The sequence below is a fragment of the Ranitomeya variabilis genome, chromosome 2 (genome assembly GCF_051348905.1).
Source record: "Ranitomeya variabilis isolate aRanVar5 chromosome 2, aRanVar5.hap1, whole genome shotgun sequence".
Classification (NCBI taxonomy): Eukaryota; Metazoa; Chordata; class Amphibia; order Anura; family Dendrobatidae; genus Ranitomeya; species Ranitomeya variabilis.
In genome coordinates, this window is record NC_135233.1 from 1,079,036,267 (window position 1) to 1,079,050,781 (window position 14,515).

The following is a 14,515-nucleotide window of genomic DNA, read 5'->3' on the forward strand; positions in this document are numbered from 1 at the left end:
AAAGTCCAGCAGAAGCACGCAGCTCTAGGAATAAAGTAAACATAGTTGTACTGCTGCAACATTGGGTACTGGACAAAAGATGAAACAAAGCGCAGGGGAGTCCTACTCAACGTAGTAATGCTCAAGAAAAGGATATTCACACAAGAAAGTCTATAACCCCTAAAACTAGATTGATATCACATTGATGGAACTGCAAGTCATTAAATTTTTTGCACAGGAAATCACACAGCATCAAAAAGTCATTGTGCGAACCTACCCTTATATAGATTAAATCAATGCATTAATAAACAAAAAAAATAAATAAAAATTTTTCAGAAATGTTATAATCTCTATTCTCAGTGAAAGCCATGTTTGGAAAAACGTATTTAACAAATGGTAACAAAAGATGGCATTGCCTCGTGGATGAGTCGGTTGATGGGTGATTGAAAGGAAGAGCTGTGCAATGTCTATAGATCTTCTCGAGCTAGATTTCACCTGGTGAGGTCAATGCACAGATTAACTGTTTTCTCAGTGTGTGCTCCTGTATATAAGGCTCTGTGATAATACATTACATACGGACTGTAGAGAGAAGACTAGAGTTGAGCGACTTTCATTTTTTTAAGATCGAGTCGGGTTTTGTGAAACCCGATTTTGTCCAGAGTCGAGTCGAGTGCAGTCGGCCGATTATCGCTAAAAGTCGGGGATCGACCGAAACACGAAACCCAATGCAAGTCAATGGGGAAGCATAGTCGGCAGTGAGTGGAGGCCAGGAAAACACCTACAGTGCCCATTTTAATGCCAAAAACATCCATTCTTGTTTCTGAAGCTTGTCAATCTTAATTAACTTTATAATAATAGTTGGGCATAGGGAATTGGGGGTCATTTGGCAAAAGTTGTGGGGGGAGTAGGGCCGGCTCAAGTTTTTCGTGGGCCCAGGAAATGCGGACTATGTCACGGCGGTGTTGCAGGGAAAGGTAAGTATTTCAACGTTGCAAGTGCTGTGATCCTGAGCAAGCAGGGGGGGCCCACTCGTTCGCATTGGCACTGGCACAGGGCCCCTCAAAGTACAGCGGTGTGTTTGCATGGCGGGGGCGCCTCCCACCAGCAGCGACACTTTTGCGTACTCTGAGGGGCCCTGTGCCAGTGACGTCGCCAACGAGTATGCCCCCCCACCTGATGAAGGAACCTGCACTTTCATCTGCACCTTCCTCTCTGTCCCTGTGTAAGGTGGTATAACATGCGGGAAGGGGAACCTTACTTTCAGCAGGGTCAGATTCTGGCTGTGTAGAGTATAAGGGGAATGTAGTGGTCTAGGTCAATGTACCAGCAGACTCATCTAGCAGTGGCTGGGCAATGGGCAGGATGAGGAGGAAACAGATATAGGGCCAAAGAATAAAGTAGGCTAAATGCAGTTCAAAATTGGTAACAGGACTAAACAGGCGGCATTGCTTTGTTCAGTGGAGTAGCAAACCCAAGAGCAGCAGACACTGTTTCAAGGGCCTAACCACACTAGTAGGCCAAATGCAGTTTAATATCTGATAGTATAGGGCGAAAGCCAGAATGTGGAAGCTCAGCTTTGTTCAGTTGAGGACAACACCAGGCAGGGGCAGACAGACACCTTTAGTAGGCCGGAACAGCCAATTTTTTTTAAAAAAACAGCAGTTAGTAAGAGGCAGAAGGTAGAAGCTCAGCTTTATTCAGTTGAGGACAACACCAGGCAGGGGCAGACCCCTTTAGTAGGCCGGAACAGCCAATTGCATTTTTAAAAATGGTAATTTGGAACTGAAGGTTGAAGCTCAGCTTTATTCAGTTGAGGACAACACCAGGCAGGGGCAGACAGACACCTTTAGTAGGCCGGAACAGCCAATTGCATTTTTAAAAATGGTAATTTGGAACTGAAGGTTGAAGCTCAGCTTTATTCAGTTGAGGACAACACCAGGCAGGGGCAGACAGACACCTTTAGTAGGCCGGAACAGCCAATAGCATTTTTAAAAATGGTAATTTGGAACAGAAGGTAGAAGCTCAGCTTTATTCAGTTGAGGACAACACCAGGCAGGGGCAGACATTCACCTTTAGTAGGCCGGAACAGCCAATTGCATTTTTAAAAATGGTAATTTGGAACTGAAGGTTGAAGGTCAGCTTTATTCAGTTGAGGACAACACCAGGCAGGGGCAGACAGACACCTTTAGTAGGCCGGAACAGCCAATTGCATTTTTAAAAATGGTAATTTGGAACTGAAGGTTGAAGCTCAGCTTTATTCAGTTGAGGACAACACCAGGCAGGGGCAGACAGACACCTTTAGTAGGCCGGAACAGCCAATGGCATTTTTAAAAATGGTAATTTGGAACAGAAGGTTGAAGCACAGCTTTATTCAGTTGCAGCTTCTTGGCAATAATATAAAGAAGACGCGACAGGACAACACTCGGTGGATGCCATATCTGTGTTTTCAATGGAAAAAAACCTTTCAGTTAACTACTTGCAGGAGAAAGTTTTTGTAGCTGGTGGACAATTTTTAAAAAAAAAAGCAGTTAATAAGAGGCAGAAGGTAGAAGCTCAGCTTTATTCAGTTGCAGCTTCTTGGCAATAATATAAAGAAGACGCGACAGGACAACACTCGGTGGATGCCATATCTGTGTTTTCAATGGAAAAAAACCTTTCAGTTAACTACTTGCAGGAGAAAGTTTTTGTAGCTGGTGGCCAATTTTTGTACTGTACCAGTTTTTTGTTGTATGTGTTTTTGTTTTTAATGTTAAAATGTCTGCATTTGATATCTCTCCAGTATTTTCTTTTTTATAAGCAAAATACTGCAGTTTTACATCGGTTACATGGATACACAGGCAGCTTGGTGGTCAGTGGAGGAGTATTTAAAGTAGGGACCGCAGACAGGCTATCAAAGGCCTAAAATAACAAACAATAGGCTCATGGCAGTTTTACATCGGTTACATGGATACACAGGCAGCTTGGTGGTCAGTGGAGGAGTATTTAAAGTAGGGACCGCAGACAGGCTATCAAAGGCCTAAAATAACAAACAATAGGCTCATGGCTGTTTTACATCGGTTACATGGATACACGGGCAGGCAGCTTGGTGGTCAGTGGAGGAGTATTTAAAGTAGGGACCGCAGACAGGCTATCAAAGGCCTAAAATAACAAACAATAGGCTTATGGCAGTTTTACATCGGTTACATGGATACACGGGCAGGCAGCTTGGTGGTCAGTGGAGGAGTATTTAAAGTAGGGACCGCAGACAGGCTATCAAAGGCCTAAAATAACAAACAATAGGCTCATGGCTGTTTTACATCGGTTACATGGATACACGGGCAGGCAGCTTGGTGGTCAGTGGAGGAGTATTTAAAGTAGGGACCGCAGACAGGCTGTCAAAGGCCTAAAATAACAAACAATAGGCTCATGGCTGTTTTACATCGGTTACATGGATACACGGGCAGGCAGCTTGGTGGTCAGTGGAGGAGTATTTAAAGTAGGGACCGCAGACAGGCTATCAAAGGCCTAAAATAACAAACAATAGGCTCATGGCAGTTTTACATCGGTTACATGGATACACGGGCAGGCAGCTTGGTGGTCAGTGGATGAGTATTTAAAGTAGGGACCGCAGACAGGCTATCAAAGGCCTAAAATAACAAACAATAGGCTCATGGCAGTTTTACATCGGTTACATGGATACACGGGCAGGCAGCTTGGTGGTCAGTGGAGGAGTATTTAAAGTAGGGACCGCAGACAGGCTATCAAGGGCCTAAAATAACAAACAATAGGCTCATGGCTGTTTTACATCGGTTACATGGATACACGGGCAGGCAGCTTGGTGGTCAGTGGAGGAGTATTGCAAGGAGTGTCTGTCCCAGTACTCCCAAAATATAAATAGATGTTAATGTCTCGCAAAACAACCAAAAAAAAAAAAAGGTGGCATACTTAGGTACAGGGGTGGGCTCATCTGCTGAGTTTCTGACATAGTAATTTGGCAGTAACTATTTAATGGTGCCAATATAGGACACAGACACAGACTACTTTAAGTTGCATCATAGATGTCTACAAATTTGTATTGTCAGTGCCAGACATTGAATGATGTCAGCGAATAGACTAAAGATTGGTGGAGCTGTGCGACATAATTTTGCACGTGGTAGAGAACAGTTTGAGCTGGGGGAGGGGGGAACTCTCTTGAGGCCGGCGGGACCGCCCCAGGGCCCCTCATGTTACAACGGTGTGTCTGACGTTGGGTGCGCACCACCACCGCCAGAGACACTACATTGTACTATGAGGGACCCAGTAGCAATGCCGTCAACCAAAAGCGAGCACACTCACCTCTTCAGACAAACAGCAGTCTCACGGGTGCTTGCGCCAAGTCGTGATACCACGGCCCCGTGTGGGGAGTTTGGCCATTTAGGGAGGTGTAAACATGTCGTATGCTGTACAATCAGCTGCAGCAAATTAGACATTAGAAAAGTAATTCACAGGCAAGAGCTTTTCATAGGAAAGCTAGGTGTCGGCCGGGCAAGGTGGGGCAAAAGATTTCGAAATCCAGTTGTGGTTCATTTTAATGAATGTTAGATCGTCAACATTTTGGGTAGCCAGACGAGTCCTTTTTTCGGTTAATATTGAACCTGCAGCACTGAATACTCTTTCTGATAGGACACTTGCTGCCGGGCAAGCAAGCTCCTGCAATGCATATTCTGCCAATTCTGGCCAGGTGTCTAATTTTGATGCCCAGTAATCAAATGGGAATGACGGTTGAGGGAGAACATCGATAAGGGATGAAAAATAGTTAGTAACCATACTGGACAAATGTTGTCTCCTGTCACTTTCAATTGATGCAGCAGTACCTGTCCTGTCTGCGGTCATAGCAAAATCACTCCACAACCTGGTCAGAAAACCCCTCTGTCCAACGCCACTTCTGATGTGTGCACCCCTATCACTCCTAGTCTGTTGCCCCCTTGAGCTCGTGTGAGAACGATCACGTGCGCTGTGTGCTGGGAATGCCTGAAGCAAACGGTCAACAAGAGTTGATTGTTTGGTTGCTAATATTAGTTCCAAGTTCTCATGTGGCATAATATTTTGCAATTTGCCTTTATAGCGTGGATCAAGGAGGCAGGCCAACCAGTAATCGTCATCGTTCATCATTTTCGTTATGCGTGTGTCCCTTTTTAGGATACGTAAGGCATAATCCGCCATGTGGGCCAAAGTTCCAGTTGTCAAATCTCCGGTTGTGATTGGGTGAGGGGCAGTTGCAGGCAAATCTACGTCACTTGTGTCCCTCAAAAAACCAGAACCCGGCCTTGACACGCAACCAATTTCCAGTGCCCCCGGGAAAGGTTCCGCATTAAAAATATACTCATCCCCATCATCCTCCTCGTCCTCCACCTCCTCTTCGCCCGCTACCTCGTCCTGTACACTGCCCTGACCAGACAATGGCTGACTGTCATCAAGGCTTTCCTCTTCCTCTGGTGCAGACGCCTGCTCCTTTATGTGCGTCAAACTTTGCATCAGCAGACGCATTAGGGGGATGCTCATGCTTATTATGGCGTTGTCTGCACTAACCAGCCGTGTGCATTCCTCAAAACACTGAAGGACTTGACACATGTCTTGTATCTTCGACCACTGCACACCTGACAACTCCATGTCTGCCATCCTACTGCCTGCCCGTGTATGTGTATCCTCCCACAAAAACATAACAGCCCGCCTCTGTTGGCACAGTCTCTGAAGCATGTGCAGTGTTGAGTTCCACCTTGTTGCAACGTCTATGATTAGGCGATGCTGGGGAAGGTTCAAAGACCGCTGATAGGTCTGCATACGGCTGGCGTGTACAGGCGAACGTCGGATATGTGAGCAAAGTCCACGCACTTTGAGGAGCAGGTCGGAGAACCCAGGATAAGTTTTCAATAAGCACTGCACCACCAGGTTTAAGGTGTGAGCCAGGCAAGGAATGTGTTTCAGTTGTGAAAGGGAGATGGCAGCCATGAAATTCCTTCCGTTATCACTCACTACCTTGCCTGCCTCAAGATCTACTGTGCCCAGCCACGACTGCGTTTCTTGTTGCAAGAACTCGGACAGAACTTCCGCGGTGTGTCTGTTGTCGCCCAAACACTTCATAGCCAATACAGCCTGCTGACGCTTGCCAGTAGCTGGCCCATAATGGGACAACTGGTGCGCAACAGTGTCATCTGCCGATGGAGTGGTTGGCCGACTGCGGTCTGTGGAAGAGCTGTAGCTTCTGCAGGAGGACGAGGAGGAGGAGGAGGGGGTGCGAACGCCTACAGCCAACTGTTTCCTAGACCGTGGGCTAGGCACAACTGTCCCGAAATTGATGTCCCCTGTGGACCCTGCATCCACCACATTCACCCAGTGTGCCGTGATGGAAACATAACGTCCCTGGCCATGCCTACTGGTCCATGCATCTGTAGTCAGGTGCACCTTTGTACTCACAGATTGCCTGAGTGCATGGACGATGCGCTGTTTAACATGCTGGTGCAGGGCTGGGATGGCTTTTCTGGAAAAAAAGTGTCGACTGGGTAGTTCGTATCGGGGTTCAGCGTACTCCATCAGGGCTTTGAAAGCTTCGCTTTCAACTAACCGGTAGGGCATCATCTCTAACGAGATTAGTCTAGCTATGTGGGCGTTAAAACCCTGTGTACGCGGATGCGAGGATAAGTACTTCCTTTTTCTAACCAGAGTCTCATGTAGTGTGAGCTGAACTGGAGAGATGGAGATCGTGGAACTTGCGGGTGTGCCGGTGGACATGGCAGACTGAGAGACGGTTGGAGACGGTATTGTTTCCGCCGGTGCCCTAGATGCAATATTTCCGCCTACAAAACTGGTGATTCCCTGACCCTGACTGCTTTTGGCTGGCAAAGAAACCTGCACAGATACTGCCGGTGGTGCGGAAAATGGTGGCCTTACAGTGACGGAAGGGATGTTGCGTTGATGACTAGCTTCATTGGCCGAGGGTGCTACAACCTTAAGGGACGTTTGGTAGTTAGTCCAGGCTTGAAAATGCATGGTGGTTAAGTGTCTATGCATGCAACTAGTATTGAGACTTTTCAGATTCTGACCTCTGCTTAAGCTAGTAGAACATTTTTGACAGATGACTTTGCGCTGATCAATTGGATGTTGTTTAAAAAAATGCCAGACTGCACTCTTCCTAGCATCGGATCCCTTTTCAGGGATTGCAGACTGAGCTTTAACCGGATGGCAACGCTGTGCTCCAACAGGTTTTGGCTTTGACACGCGTTTTGGGCCAGATAGGGGCCCGGCAGATGGAACCTGTTGCGATGTTGATGCCTGCTGCGGCCCCTCCTCCACCTCTGCTTCTGAACTACTGCTGCCTGCACCCTGTTCCCTCAATGGCTGCCAATCGGGGTCAACAACCGGGTCATCTATTACCTCCTCTTCGAGCTCGTGTGCAACTTCGTCTGTGTCACTGTGTCGGTCTGTGGTATAGCGTTCGTGGCGGGGCAACATAGTCTCATCAGGGTCTGATTGTGGATCTGTACCCTGAGAGGGCAATGTGGTGGTCTGAGTCAAAGGAGCAGCATAGTACTCTGGCTGTGGCTGTGCATCAGTGCACTCCATGTCAGAATCTACTTGTAATGGGCATGGCCTGTTAAGTGTTTCACTTTCTAAGCCAGGGACGGTATGTGTAAAGAGCTCCATGGAGTGACCCGTTGTGTCGCCTGCTGCATCCTTCTCTCTTGTTGTAGTTTTTGCTGAGGAGGACAAGGAAGCGACTTGTCCCTGACCGTGAACATCCACAAGCGACGCGCTGCTTTTACATTTACCAGTTTCAGAAGAGGAGGCAAAAGAGCTAGAGGCTGAGTCTGCAATGTAAGCCAAAACTTGCTGTTGCTGCTCCGGCTTTAATAGTGTTTTTCCTACTCCCAGAAAAGAGAGCGTTCGAGGCCTTGTGTAGCCAGACGACGAAACTGGCTCCACAGCTCCAGACTTAGGTGGAATATTTTTATCCCCACGACCACCTGATGCTCCACTACCACTACCATCATTACCAGCTGACAATGAACGCCCACGGCCACGACCTCTTGCACCAGACTTCCTCATTGTTTTAAAAAATTAACCAAAGTAACTTTATTTGTTGCTGTCAAACAACTTACACGGTGAGCTATAACTTCAGTATGATTTCTATATCCCTTAACAGGTTGGTGAGACCACAAGGAAAATCAGGCACAATGTTACACACTCTGTTTTCTGTGGCACAAAATCACAGAGATGACACACACGCAGGACTGTCACTCAAGCACTAATGTCAATATTATTCTCCCACCTAATTTTTTTTTTTTTTTCTTAGGGAGACTTTAGAAACCAAATAAGATAAAATGTTTTTTTCAGGGACAATTTAGAAACCAAATACTAATAAATAAAAAAAAATAAATAAAACAGCCTTTCTATGGCCCACAATTAGAGAGAGAGAGGTGGCACACCCAGGAGTCAGGACTGGCACACAAGCTGAAAGGGCAATATTACTCTCCCACTGTTTTTTTATGTATTTTTTTTTTTCAGGGAGACTTTAGAAACCAAATAATATTAAACAAAGCAAAAAAATAAATAGGCTTTCTATGGCCCACAATTAGAGAGAGAGAGGTGGCACACCCAGGAGTCAAGACTGGCACACAAGCTGAAAGGGCAATATTACTCTCCCACTGTTTTTTTATGTATTTTTTTTTTTCAGGGAGACTTTAGAAACCAAATAATATTAAAAAAAGCAAAAAAATAAATAGGCTTTCTATGGCCCACAATTAGAGAGAGAGAGGTGGCACACCCAGGAGTCAAGACTGGCACACAAGCTGAAAGGGCAATATTACTCTCCCACTGTTTTTTTATGTATTTTTTTTTTTCAGGGAGACTTTAGAAACCAAATAATATTAAACAAAGCAAAAAAATAAATAGGCTTTCTATGGCCCACAATTAGAGAGAGAGAGGTGGCACACCCAGGAGTCAAGACTGGCACACAAGCTGAAAGGGCAATATTACTCTCCCACTGTTTTTTTATGTTTTTTTTTTTTTTCAGGGAGACTTTAGAAACCAAATACTAATAAAAAAAATAAATAAATAAAATAGCCTTTCTATGGCCCACAATTAGAGAGAGAGAGGTGGCACACCCAGGAGTCAAGACTGGCACACAAGCTGAAAGGGCAATATTACTCTCCCACTGTTTTTTTATGTTTTTTTTTTTTTCAGGGAGACTTTAGAAACCAAATAATATTAAAAAAAGCAAAAAAATAAATAGGCTTTCTATGGCCCACAATTAGAGAGAGAGAGGTGGCACACCCAGGAGTCAAGACTGGCACACAAGCTGAAAGGGCAATATTACTCTCCCACTGTTTTTTTATGGTTTTTTTTTTTTCAGGGAGACTTTAGAAACCAAATAATATTAAACAAAGCAAAAAAATAAATAGGCTTTCTATGGCCCACAATTAGAGAGAGAGAGGTGGCACACCCAGGAGTCAAGACTGGCACACAAGCTGAAAGGGCAATATTACTCTCCCACTGTTTTTTTATGTATTTTTTTTTCAGGGAGACTTTAGAAACCAAATAATATTAAAAAAAGCAAAAAAATAAATAGGCTTTCTATGGCCCACAATTAGAGAGAGGTGGCACACCCAGGAGTCAAGACTGGCACACAAGCTGAAAGGGCAATATTACTCTCCCACTGTTTTTTTATGTATTTTTTTTTTCAGGGAGACTTTAGAAACCAAATAATATTAAACAAAGCAAAAAAAATAAATAGGCTTTCTATGGCCCACAATTAGAGAGAGAGAGGTGGCACACCCAGGAGTCAAGACTGGCACACAAGCTGAAAGGGCAATATTACTCTCCCACTGTTTTTTTATGTATTTTTTTTTTTCAGGGAGACTTTAGAAACCAAATAATATTAAACAAAGCAAAAAAATAAATAGGCTTTCTATGGCCCACAATTAGAGAGAGAGAGGTGGCACACCCAGGCGTCAAGACTGGCACACAAGCTGAAAGGGCAATATTACTCTCCCACTGTTTTTTTATGTATTTTTTTTTTCAGGGAGACTTTAGAAACCAAATAATATTAAAAAAAGCAAAAAAATAAATAGGCTTTGTATGGCCCACTGAATGAGAGATGGCACACACAGGAGTGGCACACAAGCCCTGACTGAGGCCAATATTTTTCTCCCACTGATTGATGTAGTGTTTTTGTGTTGAGGTAGATTTTAGAACACAAATCAAGAAAAAAAATAAATAGGCTTTCTATGGTCCACTCAGTGAGAGATGGCACACACAGGGATGGCACTGTAGCAGAAATGCCAATCTTAATCTTCCACAAAAAAAAAAAAAAACAGGGACTGTCCTACAATTACTATCTCCCTGCAGTAATGTAAGCCAGGTATGGCAGGCAGCAATAGGAGTGGATTGATGCACAAATTAAATAAAAAGTGTGGACAAACAAAAAAGATAGCTGTGCAGAAAGGAAGGAACAAGAGGATATGTGCTTTGAAAAAAGCAGTTGGTTTGCACAGTGGCGTACACACAGCAATACAGCTATCACGGAGCCTTCTAGGGCAGCCCAATGAGCTACAGCGCTGAGAGAAAAAAAAAAATGTAGCTTCCAGTGTCCCTGCACACCGAAGGTGGTGTTGGACAGTGGAAATCGCTACAGCACAAGCGGTTTGGTGGTTAGTGGACCCTGCCTAACGCTCTCCCTGCTTCTGACGAAGCGGCAGCAACCTCTCCCTAAGCTCAGATCAGCAGCAGTAAGATGGCGGTCGGCGGGAACGCCCCTTTATAGCCCCTGTGACGCCGCAGACAGCAAGCCAATCACTGCAATGCCCTTCTCTAAGATGGTGGGGACCAGGACCTATGTCATCACGCTGCCCACACTCTGCGTTCACCTTCATTGGCTGAGAAATGGCGCTTTTCGCGTCATTGAAACGCGACTTTGGCGCGAAAGTCGCGTACCGCATGGCCGACAAGCACAGGGGTCGGATCGGGTTTCATGAGACGCCGACTTAGCCAAAAGTCGGCGACTTTTGAAAATGAACGACCCGTTTCGCTCAACCCTAGAGAAGACACATCCAGCTGTATCCTCTGTATTGCCTGGTAAGCAATTAAATCCTTCCATGGGATTAAAAATTAACACATTGTTTCAAATTATTTACAAATTATTAATATAAACCTAAAATTGTTTTTAAAATAAGGTGAAACATATTGTAGATTTACGATGTAACCATCACATACATACATTTGCAGTCTGCAAAAATACATGAATAACAAATAAAACATTAAGTTGAAAAGAATCTAGAAGCTTGCCAGGGTCCCTTACACTGCCACCATTTTTGTTATCTTAATATTTACCTAACAAGCCCTTTTTTATTGCCTAACTGATTTTTGCATATAGGAAAAAAAAAATATTTTGTACTAGAGAGACTTGCTTGGAAAACATTCTCCAATCTCAAATTCAGCACAAACATAGCACATTTGGGTTAGTGTTTGGTTTCCCGAGCATTTTAACCCCTTTACCTCCAAGGGTGGTTTGCATGTTAATGACCAGGCCAATTTTTACAATTCTGACCACTGTCTTTATGAGGTTATAACTCTGGAACGCTTCAACAGATCTTGGTGATTCTGACACTGTTTTCTCGAGACATATTGTACTTCATGATAGTGGTAACATTTCTTTGTTATTACTTGCGTTTATTTGTGAAAAAATGGAAATTTGGAGAAAATTTAGATAATTTTGCAATTTTCCAAATTTGAATTTTTATGCCCTTAAATCACAGAGATATGTCACACAAAATACTTAACAAGTAACATTCCCCACATGTCTACTTTACATCAGCACAATTTTGGAGCCAAATATTTTTTTGTTAGGGAGTTATAAGGGTTAAAAATTGACCAGCAATTTCTCTTTTTTACAACACTATTTTTTTCTTAGGGACCACATCACATTTGAAGTCATTTTGAGGGGTCTATATGATAGAAAATAACCAAGTGTGACACTATTCTAAAAACTGCACCCCTTAAGGGGCTCAAAACCACATTCAAGAAGTTTATTAATCCTTCAGGTGTTTCACAGGAATTTTTGGAATGTTTACAAAAAAATGAACATTTAACTTTTTTTCACAAAAAATTTAGTTCAGCTCCAATTTGTTTTATTTTATCAAGGGTAACAGGAGAAAATGGACCCCAAAATTTGTTGTACAATTTGTCCTGAGTATGCGGATACCCCACATGTGGGGGTAAACCACTGTTTGGGTGCACGGCAGAGCTCGGAAGGGAAGGAGTGCCATTTGACTTTTTCAATGCAAAATTGACTGGAATTGAGATGGGAAGCAATGTTGCGTTTGGAAAGCCACTGATGTGCCAAAACATTGAAAACCCCCACAAGTGACACCATTTTGGAAAGTAGACCCCCTAAGGAACTTATCTAGATGTGTGGTGAGCACTTTGACCCACCAAGTGCTTCAAAGAAGTTTATAATGCAGAGCCGTAAAAATAAAAAGTCATATTTTTTCACAAAATTATCTTTTTGCCCCAATTTTTTATTTTCCCAAGGGTAAGAGAAGAAATTGGACCCCAGAAGTTGTTGTGCAATTTGTCCTGATACCTCATAAGTGGGGGTAAACCACTGTTTGGGCGCATGGCAGAGCTCGGAAGGGAAGGAGCTCCGTTTGACTTTTCAATGCAAAATTGACTGGAATTGAGATGGGACACCATGTTGCATTTGGAGAGCCCCTGATGTGCCTAAACAGTGGAAACCCCCAATTCTAACTGAAACCCTAAACCAAACACACCCCTAACCCTAAACACATGCAGACCCCTAGCCCTAATACTAACCCTAACCCTAACTCTAACCCTAACCCTAGCTCTAACCCTAGCCCTAACCCTAAACCTAGCCCTAACCCTAACCCTAGCCCTAATGCTAGCCCTAACCCTAACCCTAGCCTTAACCATAACCCTAACCCTAGCCCTAACCCTAATGGGAAAATGGAAATAAATACATTTTTTATTTTTTTTTATTTTTCCCTAACTAAGGGGGTGATGCAGGCGGGTTTGATTTACTTTTATAGTGGGTTTTCTAGCAGATTTTTATGATTGGCAGCCGTCACACACTAAAAGACGCTTTTTATTGCAAAAAATATTTTTTGCGTTACCACATTTTGAGAGCTATAATTTTTCCATATTTTGGTCCACAGAGTCATGTGAGGTCTTGTTTTTTGCGGGATGAGTTGACGGTTTTATTGGTAACATTTTTGGGCATGGGACATTTTTTGATCACTTTTTATTCTGATTTTTGTGAGGCAAAATGACCAAAAACCAGCTATTCGTGAATTTCTTTGTGGGGGGCATTTATACCGTTCTGCGTTTGGTAAAATGGATAAAGCAGTTTTATTCTTTGGGTCAGTACAATTACAGCAATACCTCATTTATATCTTTTTTATGTTTTGGCACTTTTATACAATAAAAACTATTTTATAGAAAAAGTAATTATTTTTGCATCGCTTTATTCTGAGGACTATAACTTTTTTATTTTTTTGCTTATGATGCTGTATGGTGGCTCGTTTTTTGCAGGAAAAGATGATGTTTTCTGCGGTACCTTGGTTATTTATATCCATCTTTCCGATCGCGTGTTATTCCACTTTTTGTTCTGCGGTATGATAATAAAGTGTTGTTTTTTGCCTCTGTTTTTTTTTTATGGTGTTCACTGAAGGGGTTAACTAGTGGGACAGTTTTATAGGTTGGATCGTTACAGACGCGGCAATACTAAATATGTGTACTTTTATTGTGTGTTTTTTTATTTAGATAAAGAAATGTATTTATGGGAACAATATATTTTTTTTTTAGGATTTTTAAATTTTTTTTTTACACATGTAAATATATTTTTTTACTCTATAACATTGCCCCGGGGGGGCATCATTTTATAGAGTAAAGGCCCCGTCTCACATAGCGATTTACCAACGATCACGACCAGCGATACGACCTGGCCGTGATCGTTGGTAAGTCGTTGTGTGGTCGCTGGGGAGCTGTCACACAGACCGCTCTCCAGCGACCAACGATCAGGGGAACGACTTCGGCATCGTTGAAACTGTCTTCAACGATGCCGAAGTCCCCCTGCAGCACCCGGGTAACCAGGGTAAACATCGGGTTACTAAGCGCAGGGCCGCGCTTAGTAACCCGATGTTTACCCTGGTTACCAGCGTAAATGTAAAAAAAACAAACAGTACATACTGACCATCTGATGTCCGTCAGGTCCCTTGCCGTCTGCTTCCTGCTCTGACTGAGCAGCCGTACAGCGAGAGCGCAGCGGTGACGTCACTGCTGTGCTGTGCTCTCGCTGTACGGCCGGATCTCAGTCAGAGCAGGAAGCAGACGGCAAGGGACCTGACGGACATCAGATGGTGAGTATGTAGTGTTTGGTTTTTTTTACATTTACGCTGGTAACCAGGGTAAACATCGGGTTACTAAGCGCGGCCCTGCGCTTAGTAACCCGATGTTTACCCTGGTTACCAGTGAAGACATCGCTGGATCGGTGTCACACACACCGATT